At 52.3% G+C, this 16595-nt stretch overlaps 1 protein-coding gene across 1 annotated transcript in view; it reads left to right on the top strand.

Annotated features, from left to right (window-relative positions):
• Positions 1–2195: 2195 nt before the first annotated feature.
• The window catches only part of Adcy7 (adenylate cyclase 7), a 55919-nt gene continuing 41519 nt past the window's right edge, over positions 2196–16595 (top strand). The window contains exon 1 of the mRNA XM_041649707.1: positions 2196–2232. The gene's annotated coding sequence lies outside the window, so the exon portion shown is untranslated. The remainder of the gene's footprint in view (positions 2233–16595) is intronic.

Genomic DNA, 16595 nt, shown 5'->3' with positions numbered 1-16595 from the left:
TGGTCTACAGAGCGAGTTCCAGGACAGCTAGGGCTGTTACACAGAGAAACCCTGTCTTGACAAACAAAACAAGTTAGAAAGTCAAGTACCCCAGCCACACTGTGCTGAGAATCTCAGGCCCACCCCACCCAGTGAGCGCTTCCGCTGGACCTTTGGGAGATCTAGTGTTGGCCACAGCTTGACCATAACTATCAACCGGGGCGTTAGTCTCCCATCAGGCTAACATAGGGCTGTCCACAGCAGAGATGAGGACTGTAAAGGCATCCTGTGGGCTGGCAGCATATGCAGAGACAAGCATCCTATTGCGTTCCCTTTCTCCGGTTCTGTTTTCCTGTCTGCTGGCAGATTGGTCACAGGCCTGTGTGCAGATGACATACAAATGCCAAAGACCAAAGTCATAGAATCATTCCCACACCAAAAGAACCGAGGGCTCCATGCAGTCTTGTTTGTTAGTTCATTTGTTTTCTTTTGGAAAGGCTGGAGGATATGCCATCTCTGCACCAAGTCACCCCCCCCCCCATTTTGGAGTTCTGGGACCAATTAGGCAAGCTGTCTGTGTCTTGGTTTCTGTTGATGGAGTGAGGATGCTGGGGTTCTGATGAGGGCTGCCATCTGTCAGAAGGCTCGTCTCTTGGGAACTAAGGCCAGGGCTCTTAGTGAGGGAAAGCCAACAGGCTTCAGTCTAGACAGCAAGGGTCACCTTGGCCATCACTGTGGCCTGCCAGGAGTAATGTCTGGCCAATGTCAGGAAGGCTGGGCAGTCTTGCTGAAGACAGGGATGTAAGCCTTGACTGCTCCCCTCGAGTGGAAATCGGTTACTACCTTCCAGGTGACAGATGATCTCTGGGGTGGGACCCGGGGCTTCTGTGGGAAGCAGTCATGATCCCCTGGCACCTCTTCTCTCTCCTGTTCGTAGGGTACCTGGTCCCAGGATCCCACTAGACCAGACAGATTCCTCCCCTCTGCTTGTCCCAGGGTCTCCTGTGTGCCCATCAGATGCTCAGGACATCACTGAACAGATCCCATCAAGGTTTTGAGTTGGCCCAGCAATGTGGAAAGCCGGCCGTTCATACACACAAGGATGAGGCACAGAAGGCCTGGGGAGGTCCCAGCTGAACGCCCTGCTGGGTGGCTTCATGGTGACTCAGGGCAGCACCATTTTGCTTGCCCAGCCTCAGAAACAGGGTAGGTTTTTTTTTTTTTTTTTTGAGGGGGAGGGAACTTTTTGAGACAGGGTGTCTCTATGTAGCCCTGGCTGTTCTGGAACTCACTCTGTAGAGCAGTCTGGCCTCGAATTCAGAGCTCTGCCTGCCTCTGCCTCTTGAGTGCTGGGATTAAAGATGTGTGCCATCAGCCGGGCGGTGGTGGCGCACGCCTTTAATCCCAGCACTCGGGAGGCAGAGGCAGGCGGATCTCTGTGAGTTCGAGACCAGCCTGGTCTACAAGAGCTAGTACCAGGACAGGCTCCAAAGCCACAGAGAAACCCTGTCTCGAAAAACAAAACAAACAAACAAACAAACAAAAGAAAAGATGTGTGCCGTCACTGGCTGGCCAGGGCAGTTTTTCTTTGTTTTGTGTTTGTTTGTTTTTGTGTGTGTGTGTTTTGTTGTTGTTGTTATTTTGTTTTTCCAACTCTGGTGTTCCACTCCAGGTTATAGGGGCCACCACCAGGCTACACATACAAATTTTCTTAGGCTGTCTTTTCTCTCCAGGTGAATAGGGTTGTGCCTGTAAGCCAGATGGGTGGGTAGCTCTCCTCTCAGACGGTCCTAAGAAGTCAAGATCTGGGTGACAAAAGATTGGGACATCCACTCAAGGCAGGAGAGCATTAGTTGCAGCCTGGAGCCTTCCAGAAACAGGGGCGTGGCCGGAGGGCAGGCGAGCTGTGGAGGGAGGCGGAGGCGCAGACAACATTGTCTAATAATCTCCTCGGAGGTGGGAATGGACCGGGAGCCGGGAACTACGTGGGAGAGGTACTTTGGGAACCCCGGAGATGGGATCTGTCTGGTGACCTAAGGCTGCGGGCGTGGCTCCCTCCTGCAGACTCAGGGACACAGGAGATGGCCTAGCGCTGCTGGTAAGGGAGCCGGAGGTGGCTACTTGAGGACCGGGTGGGGACATTTCCCCGGCCCGCGCCCCGCATGGTCAGGACGGCCAGCTGGGGGCGCCCGGGCTCTCACACCCACGGGCGGGAACTCCAGTGTGCCGGGCCCTCGGCGGCGGTGGCGGCAGGTGAGCGCGAACGCGGGCTGGGACGTCAGGGGATTCGGGCGACGGGCGTGGCTGTAGGGGTCCTCGCCTCGGTTCCCGCGGGACAGACGCAAAGGTGACCACGGGTGGTTCGGCCAGCCCTTCTCCGGCCGGGGCGCGGGATCCAGGCAGGCCGCCTCCGCCCCGCGCTTCCCCTCAGAAGCTTCCTTCTCGGTCTGGGGGAGACGGGGAAGGCACGAGGCTCTGGATCACCCGGGCGCCGGTACCCGCACATCCCTCCCTCGCTTGGATAGCTGTGGGCGCTTGGTGACGGGGAGGGTCTGATGTGTCCCTGGGGGCTAGCCAGGGGTCTAGGTGGTCTGCTTAGAGTGACTAGGGGACACAGCTCATTGAGAGCCACCATCCTGCTGGACCCCCGCTAAGGGGCTGCTCGGGGGTCGGGGGTAGCCGAGCGGGGGACCTCCACAGACCCCCCACATGCCTTCCACAGGAAGGAAGCGGCAGGGTGCTGAGGACCTGGTTAGCTGCTTGGATGCCTTCCTCTCAGGGTAAAGAGGCCCAGCACAGAGCCTAAGCTGAGAGGACAGTAGGAGCTTAAGTCCTGATGCTGGACGGAGCATTCAACCGGTAGGACTGCCTGGCCTGCTGTGTGGCCCAGGAAACTGGCTGCCCAGCCAGCTCCAGGCCCTCAGAGGGAACTGTTGGAGCAGGGCTGCTTTGACAAGTGGTAGGGGCCTCACGGGGCAGCGCAGCTTGGGCTCTGGTGACTTGAGGTTTGGTTGACAAGAACGGTCAGTCCTCATATCTGTAAGGAGACAGGCCCACTTGGGAGTGGCTGCTGGGCCTATGCAGATTCCCCTAGATGAGTTGGGGGTCATTATCTGTCATTTCCTGTGGTGCTGAATTCAGGCTCCCCAGGCACTAGGTCATCTTGGTGTTTCATGTCGTTGGGGTTTTGTGGGTGGATGCTCTTTGGCCTTGTAACCAGTTAACCGTGAATTAGGCAGCCTCACTGACATCTGGGAAAGCAGCGGTCTTTCAAGATAAGTTAGGCCAGGAACTAGGAGCAAGGCTCAATCCTCTGACCTTCTCGTCCCATTCTGACGTAGTTCTGATGTGTCACGCCTGTGAACCGAACTCCTATGCCCAAAGGCAGAATCTCCAGTGGGCCTAAGATCACCTGTGGAAAGAAAGGCCACACTGCTTGCAGAATGCTACCCCCCTCCCTTCTTCCTGTTGCTCCTGTGGAGTTCTCTTCAGTAGCTGGACATAGGGTGTTGGTGGCCTATGTTGGTCCCTGACCAAACCCAGAGGGGGACCTTTCAGTGCCAACCAGTGTCTGGGCAGGCAGATGGGTGAGTTGTTAGTCTCAAGTGGCCCTGCCCTCAAAAGGCCAACGGATGCTAGGACAGCAGGGTGTCTTGTTCATGCTACCGAGAACTCAGACTGCAGAGTGGCTAGTCTCACTCTCCATCACGGATACTGCGGGCTGAACGTCCGATGCAGTATCACCCACGCCCGTGTCCCCCTCCCAGCCTTGGCTCTAGGACTTCTCCTCTCCCGGTGGGCAACTATCATCTGCTTTGGAAATGGGTCAAGCTGTGGCTACAGTCAGCCTGGTTAGTCTGCCGGTCAGGGAAGTGGCCTGGGGCCCTTGGGGCTTTAGGCTCTGTCTCTTTGGCCTTTTGAACACAGTGACCTAGACTGCTGTGCTGAGAAGAGAACAGGCTGGGGCTGGGGAGCTAACCCAGGCGGTAACACGCTCAAGCCTGGTGGCCTGAGTTTAATCCCCAGAACTCACAGAAAGAAAAAAAGCTGGGTGGACCAGGTGTGGTGACACACTTGAGTGGCAGAGGCGGTGGATTTCTGTGTGTTCTGAGCTAGCTAGGTCTACCTAGGAGTTCCAGGACAGCCAGGGCTAAGCAGAGAGACCCTCCACCCCCACCCTGCTCAGTTTTTCACGACAGGGTTTCTCTCCTGGGGCGCACTCTGTAGACCAGACTGGCCTTGAACTCAGAGTTCAAGTGCTAGGATTAAAGGCAGCTTCGCCACCACCCAGCTGGCCCCATCCCTCCCCAGTCCCTTTTGTCCCCGGTTTGCATACAGGTGGGGAGTATTCTCTGCCCCAGAACACTGTTTATCTTCTAGTGGCTAACTGGGGTCACAGAATGAGGGGGTGGCACTCCGCCAGGGCCATAGCCACCTGTGGGGGCTGAGCAGGACCCCAGGTGGTATGCCCAGACAGGTGCTTGGTAATCACCAGCTGAACGAGGTGTCTACACTCAGCCTCCACTTGCTCCAGAAGGAGCCCAGCCCCCACCTGCTGATGGTGAGGCTGCTGCTGGCATTCTGAGGTCTGGAGACAGTGCACAGCTTGGAGGGGACCCCTCTTGAGCTTAAACCCCTCTCCCCCCACTCACCTTTCCCTGTAGGGTGACCCTGGGCAGGCGCTTCAGCCTCTCTGGGCCTCAGTTTCTCATCTCTAAAGTGAAGACAATAAGGATTAAAGGCCAAGGACCAGCTCCAGGCTGAAAGATCCACAGGAGACCCGAGAGTGAGCTGCGGCATGGGAGAGGTTACGGGAGCAGTGTTGCTGCAAGTGGAGTGTGGGTGTTTTATCTTCATTTATTTATTTATTTATTCATTTGTTTGTTTGTTTTTCGAGACACGGTTTCTCTGTGTAGCTTTGGAGCCTGTCCGGGGAATTTACTCTGTAGCTCTGTAGACCAGACTGTTCTTGAACTCACAGAGATGCACCTGCCTCTGCCTCCTGAGTGCTGGGATTAAAAGAGTGTGCCACCACCGCCTGGCATGATATGGGTGTTTTTTTTTTAATATTTATTTATTTAATATTCTGTCTCTGTGTGTGTCTGCAGGCCAGAAGAGGGCACCAGACCTCATTACAGATGGTTGTGAGCCACCATGTGGCTGCCGGGAATTGAACCCAGGACCTTTGGAAGAGCAGGCAATGCTCCCAACCACTGAGCCATCTCTCCAGCCCCTGATATGGGTGTTTTATGATAAAAGCAGGGTAATGGGGCTCTTGTCTAGCCTGCGCCAGGCCCTGGGTTCCATCCCAGCACTGCAAACACACACACACACACACACACACACACACACACACACACAACTATTAAAGAGATCTATGCAGATAGACAATAAAGAAAACCGAGCAAAACAGGGTAACTACACAAATCCGGAGAAAGAAAATAGGATTCCCTGTTTTAAGACTTTTCTGAAGATTTTTTCCCTTAATTTTAAAACCCCAAGGGTGGTTGTTGAACTCATGATCTTCTGCTTCACCTGCTGAATGCTGGGGTTACAGATGTGCCTCAGCATTGCAGCAAAAGCTTTGCAGTAAGCATTGCAGTGAGGCCTGTCCTACGTGCCTGTGGTCCGAGTGAAATAGCCTCCACTTGAACTCAGGAAACACTAGCTATTAGTGTTGTTTTGTTATCACTAGTCCCGGCTAAGTGTGTCTTGTCTCATTGCCAAAATAACCGAGGGACAGGTCTTAACTCTCCGTGGTGCAGATCACAGCTATTCAAGAGAGGTCACATGGTGAGCTCAAGTCCACACAGCAGACTCCAGGACATCCACAGGAGGAGTTTAGAGTTTTCTTTGTATGAATGCTATACAGCTTTACACAAAACCGCCAATCTCTAGTTTCCTTGGCCAGCTCAGAAGGTCGGTGTCACTGGCCGTGTTGGGGCATGGAGCTGAGCGGCACTTCTTCACAACCAGGCTTTTGCTTGCCAGCATCCCCTCCTGGCTGACCTGTTTCACTGGCCAGTGTCTGATGGCCCCTCGGGACTCTGGGCTCGCTGTCCTGGGGGTACTTCGGGAGCTGTCTTCCTTCATCTGCTGGGAGTGTGAGTGGGATGGGTGCTGGGGATGCAGGGCAGGGGGAGGCTCTTGCCTTTATGTCACATTGTATTCCCAGTTCTTCTGCCCTGGCCCCAGCCCTGAACTGTTGCTGGTCCCTGGTCCCTCACCGGGGTGAGGGTGGGGCTCGCAGAGGGTCCACGTTGTGATTTTCTCCCTACCTTTGCTATACAAAGGAAGTGGCCATCTCTTGTCTGAACTTCTGTAAAAGTCTCTGTAAAATGGGGACACACATCTGGTGCCTCCATCAAGGACAACTCTGCAAACGGGGACAGAATGGTTCTGGACACAGCCGGTCCTAACAGCCTAGAAACAGGGTCGTTAGGCAGAAAAGGAGCTTATGGGAGGGGCAGTGGCCATGAGCGTAGTGTATGTGACTCAATGGGTGGGTGGTACAGTTTCTACCTCCTAAAGGAGGGTCCAGGCTCTGAAGATGGCAGGAGGGGGGAGTAATTTGGTGGGTGTGGGGTGTGATAGATAGAACTGAGGTTTCATGGGTGATATGACCTCGGGGGTCTTCAACCAGGCCACAGTGTGCTGAGTGGGCGGCCGAGCATCTGCTGCCTGGAAGGCTTGTATCGTGGTCCTTAGGCCGACTTTCATTACTAAATTCTAGAAACATCCCAATTTGATATTGAAATGAAAATCAGAGACCACAGTGATAATATGGGAAGAAAACCCAACAGCCACCTTTCACTCTCCTCCCTTTGGGGGTGGGTTTTTTTTTTTTTTTTTTGAGACAGGATCTTGATACGTATCTCAGGTTAGCCTTGAACTCTTGATCCTCCTGTCTCAGTTTCCCCAAGTACTGGGATTACAGGTGTGCACCACCACACTTTGATTGGGTCTTTACTCTTTCAAATATAATGTTGGATACAGGGGTATGTCCTTTCAGGCCATTTCTTGTTAGCTGTGGCATTTGTACATGTGTGCGCGTATGCACGCATGTGTGTGCACACGCACTCACGTGCGGACACACACACACCTGTCCTGGCTGCTCAAAAAATTGAGGCAGGAGGACCACAAGTTCAAGGGCAGCCTGAACTACAGAGTGGGTTCCAGGACAATCTGAATAACTTGGTGAGACCCTGTCTTGAGTTAAAATCAGAAGCTAGCCTAGAGCTAAAAGGTTGTCACACGTCAGGTGCTTGCTGTGAAAACATGAGGCTGTGACTTGATCTCCCGAACCACATACAAAGCCGGGTCAGTGGCACACACTTGCAGTGCCAGCGCTCGGGAGATGGTGGAAACCAAAGGATCTCTGGGTATTCTGGCCATTCAGTCCAGCCAAATTGGTGGGCTCCGTGTTCAGCGAGAGACCCTGTCTCCAAAAAAACTAAGGTAGTAAAGGTGATTGTGGAAGACATCTCAATGCCAACCTTCAGCCCCACATAGGTGGACACATGTGTGTGCATGAGATAACATTAATTTAAACTCAGCTGGCACATATGCATCCCCGCCCAACGTGAACTAGTATATACACAAATCAAACAAAACAATCAAAAACAGGGCTAGGAACGTCATTTAGTGACAGAGTGCTTGCCTCGTGACAAGGCCTGGGCTCAGTGTCCAGTACAGAAGAGGAAGAGAGTAACAGCTTTCTTGACGATCTCGAAGAAGACTGTCATGTGACCCTGCTCTTTGTGGAGTTGGGGGCTGGAGACTAAGGGTTTTCAGACAGCAACATTTAACCAGGGGTGTTGACTGGTTTTCCCTGACCTCCGTGGCTGGACATTAAGAGTGTTCTCAGTATTTTTCAATATTTAATTTTTTTTTTTTTTTTTTTGGTTTTTCGAGACAGGGTTTCTCTGTGGCTTTGGAGCCTGTCCTGGAACTAGCTCTGTAGACCAGGCTGGTCTCGAACTCACAGAGATCCGCCTGCCTCTGCCTCCTGAGTGCTGGGATTAAAGGCGTGCGCCACCACCGCCCGGCTCAATATTTAATTTTTAAAAAATTAGTTTTAATTATGTTTATGTATATGTGGTGGGCAGGGAAGGGGAACCATTGTGCGCGAGAGTGCAGGTGTCTGTAGAGGCATGAGGCAGCTGACCCGTGGAGCTGGAGTTGCAGGGCTTGTGAGCTGTTGACATGTATGCTGAGACCCAAACAGGTCCTCTTCAAGAGCAGCGTGCACCCTTAAACGCTGAACCATCTCTCTGGCCCCCCTTTTCAGTAGTTTTGTAGTTACGTCTCTGCACAAACAACCAGCAGCCAAATCCTTGCATGCAGTGGGAAAACCTTTTTAAGCTAAGCTAACACGAGTCCATTTCCTGACATAGTGGTGGCCACAGACAAACATGGATTTGTGTTAAGCTGTGTCTGGGGTGTGGACATGGCAGGCTCTGTGGGCTTTCTGCTACCGTGTAAGCTCCCTTGTGGTCGGGGATGAGACAGGGAGGAGCTCTTTAGAGAGGGCTCTGCCTGGACAGGCATGGGATGCTGTGCGCTCTGGAACCTGGAGTCTGAGTCCCATGGGTGAGGTGCAGGTACACGGGGAAGGTGGCTAGTGTGCTCTGACTGACAAGTGGCGGGAAGGCAGAGGCCTTGCAGCCTGCTGGACTTCCAGCAAGAGGCTGGGGAGGCTATGTTGGTCTGTCTTCCCTCCTGCTGGGAATGAGGCCCACTGGCTGAGGCCCTAGTGAGCCATCACACATTCCTCACCTGTAGAAGGTGATGTGACAACAGGTGTCAGGGCTCTGATGGGGACACACTTTGGCATTTCATTGTGGAAAAACGACCGTGTGCAGAAAGGTGTGGTTACACCATAGACTCATCCCCAGCCTACACATCCTGGCTAGCCGCGGGTCATCTCTGCCCAAACACTTCCCCCTCCAGACAACACATCACTTCATCCGTACAAGTTTCAGAAACAGATAATGAGCCTGGAACACACACGTGGCCCTAAAATCTGTTAGAACTGATAAAGGAATGCAATAAACTCCACGGGCAGGATCCGTGTACTGGGCAGCTAGCCGTGTTTCCACACACTCGCAGGGAACTAGCCAGAGAAGAAATAATTCCCATCTCTTCTGGGCATTAGAGCCCAGAAGAGGCTTTAGCAATGCATTTAACCAATGGAGATGAAAGATTGCAGACTTTCTCTGCAGACTGATATTTATCAAGTACTGGTGAAAGAAACGGAACAAAAATAAACGGCGATGTAGCCCATATTCATGGCTTGCAAGGATTAATATTGTTGAAATATTCAAATTCCCCGGGTGATCTACGGATTTGAGTGTAATCTCTATAAAAATTCCAATGACAATTTTCACAGAAATAGAAAAAAAAACCTGTAAAATTCATGTAAAACCACAAGTGACCCCCAAATAGTCAAAGCCATCTCAAGCAAAAAGACTCAGACTGAAGATTCTACACATCTTGGTTTCAAACTATGCTACAAAGCTTATGAAATTAAAATAGTATGGCATTGGCATAAAAATGGAACAGGATAGGGAGAGCCCTGTCTTGTGCATTTATGACTGATTTCCAACCAGATGCCAAAAATACACAAAGGGAAAAGGATAGTAAAAGTAGATATCCACCTACAAGAGATTAGGCTCCTGTCTCACACATTTTACACACACACACACACACACACACTCACACTCACACCAGTCCAAGAGGACCAAAGGCATACAATCTGAGACTATAAAACTCCTGAGAGAGAAAAAGAGAGAGAGAGATCCCTGTGATACTTTTGTTCTAAAATCTCAGGTTATGGGATTACATCAGACTGAAGTTTCTTCACGGGGAAGGAGGCATCCCAGGAAAGAGAGGGTGTGTGAGTAGGGGACATATTTGCAAGGTGAGCATCTGATAAGGGGTTAATATCCCAAACATGTGAGCTAGGAAAGTCACAGCAGGGATCTAAAGAGCCCTTATTCAAAATGGGCAAACGGCGTGCGTGGACACGAGGCCTACAAGTGAGCAGCGGACATACAATAACATGCTGTGAGTCATCAGGGAAACACATGCAAAACCACAAGGAGAGGCTACGTAACACCTGTCAGAACGGCTATTAGGAAGTCGATGAGAGATGACTGTTGGCGGCGTGTGGAGCTGAGGAGCCCTGGCACAGCGCTGGTGGGAATGGAGTCACCGCAGCCGTTACCGAAACCGGGAAGAGAGGAGGCTTCTCAAGTAACTAGGAACAGGGCTAACATAGGACCCAGCGCTAGGTTTATAGCTCAAACTCAGAGATGGATTTGCTAGAGAGACCTTGTCAGCACTCCCCTGGCAGTAGCAACTCCTCCTCCACAGCAAAGCAGACAGGCGTCCTCGGGTCCCAACAGCAGAGGCATGGTAGAGAAACTGTGTCGAGTTGCACAGTGAAGTATGATGGAGCCTCTGAAAGGAGGCCATTCTGCTACGACAATACTGATGAGAGGCAGAAAAAAAAAAAAAGAGCACAAATCCTGCTTTCTTGCATTTCCGTGTGAGATAGTGAGATATAAGGTCATCAGACTCAGAAGCAGGGGCGGGGGCAAGAGGCAGGCCGAAAGGGGCGAGCTAGTGATTAGATGGAGCACTTTATTCAAGAGCGCAGTGGCCCAGCATGGTGACTATTGTTCGTGACGCCTATGTCCAACTTGTGGGGATTTTCAAATGCTCTGCCAGGAGAGAGGACAAATATGGAGCTGATCGTGGTGTGCGTGCCCAGCACTCAGGAGGCCAAGGCAGGGTTCGGAGGAGCAGCTTGTCTCGAATAACAAAATAGCTATTTTTCAGTATTTAAAAAAGACAGATCCATGCCGGGTAGTGGTGGTGCAGACCTTTAATCCCTGCCCTTGGGAGGCAGAGGCAGGTGGATCTCTGTGAGTTTGAGGCCAGCCTGCCAGCCTGGTCTACAGAGCTAGTTCCAGGACAGGCTCCAAAGCTACAGAGAAACCCTGTCTCGAAAAACTTTATATATATATATATATATATATATATATATATATATATATATATGTATGTGCATATATATGCACATACATACATATATATGTATGTATGTGCATATATATATATATGCACATACATACACATACACACAGAGATCCAGCTAGTGGTGGCGGCGCACGCCTTTAATCCCAGCATTCATGATGCAGAGGCAGGTGGATCTCTATGAGTTTGAGGCCAGCCTGATCTACATAGCAAATTTCAGTACTGCCAGAGCTACATAATGAGACCTCGTCCAAAAAACAAAAGCAAAACAAAACTCCTGATCCAAACGAGTCTCGTGAGGGTCCTGCTGTAGCTCCCATTTGTTGCCTATGTGTGGGTGGAACCCATCTCTTGCCCATCTCTCACTTGCAGCTTTTTCCATGCTACTGGTCCCCCACTGTGTTCCTGGCCCCCTGAATCTCGTCGGTTGATTGTACCCACAGGCTTATCTAATTCAGCTGGACTGCTCCATACAGTGTGGAGAAGTCAGCAGCACCCGCCTCTGGAAGATATCTGCTGGGCTCTCCTAGTGGAGCGCTGACAGGCACTTTTCCAGGCTTCCGGTGAGGACAAACCTTTACTTTTAACCAGGTTCCAGCTGCTGAGTGTGGCAGGGTCTGGGGAACCATCCCCCCACCCCCTGTTCAGAGCATCTCTCTTTATTTTTCCTCTTTTCTTCATGGTTTACCCATGGCGGCTTTTCCTCCTGCTATTTTCTCTCTCTCCTCTTCCCCGTCTCCTTATTTCCGTTCTTCCTCTCCAACACGGAGGCAGGTGCTCTGCTACCAAGCCCCAGCCTTCTCTCATCAGCTGAAACTGGACAAGTAAATCAGAAGTCCTCAGAATGTGCTAGGGGCTGGCCTGCAGCTCAGCTGGTAGAATGCTTGCCTGGTATCCGGGAGGCCCTGGGTTCTGTCTACAGCCCAGCATAAACGGTGTGGCGGGGAGGCCCGCAGGTCATACTGGCATGGTAGAGTGTTCAACCTGGGCTAGAGACCCTTTCTTAAAAAACAGACAGACCAAAAAGGCTACATGCTGTCATGCGATGGTAACTTTTAAAGCCTGCAGTATCTTCTTCCTGATTTTTGTTTTCCTCTGTGATGCTGGGTGTAAAGCCAGGGCCTGGTGCACACAACGCTATGTTCCTTGCTTGAGCTGTTTCCCAGGCTCTGCTGGAAGGGATGTGGTCTTCCTCCCTGCCCTCCCAAGGTCATTCTAGGCTGGATACAGGAAAGGACAGGCACTTGGTGCAGCCCCTGCTGCCAACTCTTTCAAAGGAAATCAGGCATTTGGCTGGCAGGGCCATCGCTTTCACATCTGTTCTTTTAGGATTCTCTGCTGTTACTCAACATACTGTGACCTGGGCTGCCCTCTCTCCTGCAAAAACCCGGCTCGTAGGCCTGGCTAACATCTGGTGACCACAGAACCTGCTCCTGCCTCTGGGCTGGCTGTAGCACTCACAGGTGCAGGTCTCCGTTCTTACCTGAGACTAGGCCAAGCAGGAGGTTGGCATTTCTGCACTGGCAGGGCTGGTGGGGGCTGGATTTGGGGAGGTGTGTTGCTTGGTGAGATGGGCATTCGGAATAGCTTTGATACCGGCCAGCAGTTCACCCTCAGGACCGCCAGTGACGCCACGAGACCCTAGCTCTTCCTTAGTTTGTTGTGGCTTGTATGACCCTAGGAGGTCCCTGTCTTCTGGAAATCCTGCTGTCCTATGAAATGAAGGTGTGACCAGGACATTGTCTATGTGCCCAGCCAGGACAGGAAGAGATCCCTGTGTGTCCCTGAGCCCAGGCTGGGAAGAGTGGAATCTAAGCATTAGAATGCTCCCCAGACAGCAAGCCATCTGCAGGGAGGCTAAGTGACAGGACCAAAGGGCTGGCAAGGCACCTCTGACTGGCTAGAGTGTGGAAGGGCTGGCGGGTGCCTAGGGGAGTACTGAGGGCAGCCTGCTCTGCCTCTCGAGGAGGCGAACCCCCACAGTGCTTTGCTGCTGGTGGCAGAGTGGGTTCCATGCGTCTGTGCTGCATTGCCTAGGGAGGAACGTGCTATAAATCAATCTGGCAGGAACACCAAGAGGTCCCGAAATCCCTGTTGCTGCAGGAAAACCTTCTCACGGGCTCTGAGGCAAGAGTCGAGAGATGCTTTGGACCCTCCTAAATAGACAGGGCTACCACACGACAGGGTGGCGAAGACAGGATTGGGGAGGTGCGTTGGACACTCTGCTCCAGCCCAAGGGAAAGGAAGAAAAGAAGGCTTGGAATCAAAGCTGGGGAAGCTATGGTACAAGCCATGCACGGCTGGACCCAGGGGCTCCGGCGGCCAGAAGACTGTCCTAACTCTCCAGTTCTTTCATTTTGAGAATCTTCTCAGGCACAGTGCTTGCTCCTTTGTCTGTTGCCATGAAATGATTGATCACTCCAGCTTTCCCTCGGTATCCGTGGTCAGATCATGTCCTGGTGGCTCTGACTTGTGGTCAGCTGAGGTTGTAGCCAGAGTGCTTGTGGAGCTGCAAGCCTGAGAGAGGATTGGGGATCTGGCCCTAAAAGGGCTTCCCCTAGAGGGGCTAATCCAGGAGAGAAGCCTTGGCGTCTTTCATGACTTCAGAGGTCGCATGATTTCATGAATTCTTTTTCTCTTTTTTTTGGTTATAATTTACTTATTTTCATTTTATGTGCATTGGTGTTTTGTCTGCATGTGTGTCTGTGTGAAGGTGTCAGATCTTGGAGTTACACTTGTGAACTGATGTGCGGGTGCTGGGAATTGAACCCCGTCCTCTGGAAGAGCAGTTGGTATTCTCTTAATGGCTGAGCCATCTCTCCAGTCCCATGGTTTTTGTTCGTTTGTTTGTTTTGGTTTGTTTCCCATTGGTCACACAAGGAGTTGGGGCTATGTCAGTAATATGAATCCTAGGATGCAGGGTCCCTGGAGGCTCATGAGCCAACAGCCTTATGAAAATAGAGACCTGCTCCTGTACAGGTCACTATGGTCCACCTAAAAGTCCAATGCTTGCCCCTTCCTTGGCTCTCGTTGGTCACAAGTACACCTGGGGCTGCTTACCCTCAGCACAGACAGGGGAGCTGCACAGGTTAGCACTGCCTCTTCTCTGTGGCGGAACACGTGTGGCATGGGCCTGGGGCCCAGAGGGAGGCTTGCTAGACCTGATTTGACTGGATTCACAGTATTTTGACATGACCAGGAAATGAAAAGGTCTGAGCAGAGGCTGGAAGAATGAGACAGTTGGGTGGGAACATGAGGAAGACAGGGTGGGAAAAGGAATTGAGCCGAGTGTTGGGGTCTGATGGGCCGAGAAAGGGGACTTGATCCTGAGGCACAGGTCCGCCATGTAAAGTCTGTGAGGAGAGTAGGCAGGAAGTAGAGCCAGGCTCTAGGGATTGGCACTGCCAGGATAACCCCAGCCAGCATCCCTGCCTGTCTCTTTAACTGACTGTTAAAGATCCCTCAGAGATGCTCAGCCAGTAATGCAGTATTGCCTTGACTTACAGCAGCTCGCTGGAATGCTGTGGCTTGGGTGAGGTCACACACGGAAGCTCCTCCGTCTGTAGAGCTTCATCGCCCCAGGTCAGGGAACTGGACTGGTGAGAGTGTCCAGCCAATTGCTCAGACTGTGGTCAGCCCAGTGAGGGTCCTGAGCCCCCAAGGCAGGGGAGGAAGACCATGGTTGCGAGGCTCATGGACAGAGTGAGGGCGGTTTCTCTCCTCACTTCTTTCCTGCCCCTGCAGAAACTGCCCAGGGTTTGGAAGGCAGTGGGGTGCTGTGGGGTTTCTCCATGGGGGCGGGGCTCCACATCTGGCTTGTCAAACTGGGTCACGCTGTTTGCTTAGCATTCAGTCTTATTGGTTGGTTGGCTGACTGACAATTGTGCCTTGTTTGTCCCTGCCTACCCAGCATGTGGCTTCAGCTTCACCTTGGGACCCCTTTCTGTAGAGACCAAATACTTCCTGGCATGGGTGAGGTTATTTTCCAGAGTTTGGGACCCCAGGTCTCATAGTGGAACCTTTTGGGTCTGTGTGCCCGGCTTCTAGAGTGATGGCCTTCACCATGCCCTCTCCTCCTGGCTGAGCATCTAAATCAGTTTTGTGTCTCTGACTCTGGAGAGGAGGCTCGGTGGAGCCCCGAAAGAAAGGCCTGGTGGTGGAACCTGCAGGTACCAGTCTGCCTGTCTTCTGCTTTCAAGCTCGAGGATATCAGATTCTGGGGGAGCTGCAGGAAGTAAAGGGAACTGGGGGAAGATGGAGCATCCTCGCAGAAGGCTAGGGAGCCCTGTGGGTCAGGACTTGGAGGTCCTCAGGACCTATCTGTCCTAAGAAGTTCCTGCCTTACTCCCAGGAAGCAGTTGAGGTACAGCCGTGGAGTCAGGCCGAGGGAACCCTGATTTCCAGTCTTGCTTCTTGAAACTGTGTATACTGGCAAGTGCTGAACCCTCTAAACCGACATCCTCCTCTGAGGAGGGCAGAGGGGCTGGACGATGGGGGACTTAGTGAACTGTGCCTGTGAGGTCGTCATGTTGCCCAGAACTCAGCCAAGTGTCAGATGTGACCACAGGAGCCACCGCCTTCAGTGCTGAGAGGACCTCAGGGGAGGGTGAGGTGTGGGGTGAGGGAGTCAAGTGTGCTGGGGTTGTCGTGCTCTCCAAGAAGAGATAGGCAGGAGGCCAGGGGAGAGTGTGAGGCATTTCTGGGTTTGTTATCACTCATCTCCTGCCATCTCTGGGTGGTCCAGCCCTGTGACTCTCCTCCCTCCCACAGCTAGGATCCTCTCCAACAACCAGGTTTCTGTGTGCTTTCCCCAGTGCTTCTGGGGAAACCTTTCAGAGTTAGCATCGGGGCAGAGGGCTCCTCCTCCATTAGCCTGAGAACTCCCAGGTCCATGGGCCTTCCTTGCCCAATGGGTGGATCCAACCCCAACACACTCTCCCTGCTGCTCACAAGCACCAGTCTGGGCCACGTCTCATGCTGGCAGCATCCGCTTTTTGTTGGGCTTCACTTGAGTCTTGTCCTGTGTAAGCCAGGCCTGTGAGTCTTATAGTGCCCAGCACCAAGCCTCTTGAATAAATGGGCGCCCAGGGATTAATCAGTGACTACAGGAAAAAGATGTGTAATTCAGTCAAGGACTCTGGTTTGAAGGGGCGGGGGGAAGAGTTACTTCTGCATGCCAGGGTAGCTAACAGCGGAGGGAGAGGTAGCTCCCAAAAGGTCCCTTGGGTCCTCTAATCAACAGGCACCCTAGAGGCATTGCCCAGGGAGCCCTAAGGTTCTCACTAGGTCCGTCTGTGGTTACCTCTATCAGCGGCCCGCCTTCTTACTGTGGAGTAGCTTGTGTTGTACAGGTCCGCGAAGGCTTGCGTCACTGCTGTGGCAGGCAGGCTGTTTCCAGTTTGCCAATCACGGTTAAAGCCGCACATTTCTTGTGCAAACCCCTGAGTTTGGAGTCACGGGAGAAGAGTCGGTGCACACCCTGCAGCTCTCCAGTGTTTCCTGTCAGTAGGATCGAGAACTGGCCTGGCCCCACGTTCTTGTCAACACTTGATATTTTCCTTTAAGTTTAACTG

The sequence above is a fragment of the Microtus oregoni genome, unplaced genomic scaffold, assembly GCF_018167655.1.
Source record: "Microtus oregoni isolate MIOR12 unplaced genomic scaffold, Mior012 000004F_ref0000308, whole genome shotgun sequence".
Lineage (NCBI taxonomy): Eukaryota > Metazoa > Chordata > Mammalia > Rodentia > Cricetidae > Microtus > Microtus oregoni.
The sequence above is the reverse complement of the archived record's forward strand: the minus strand, read 5'-3'. Positions and strand labels throughout refer to the sequence as shown.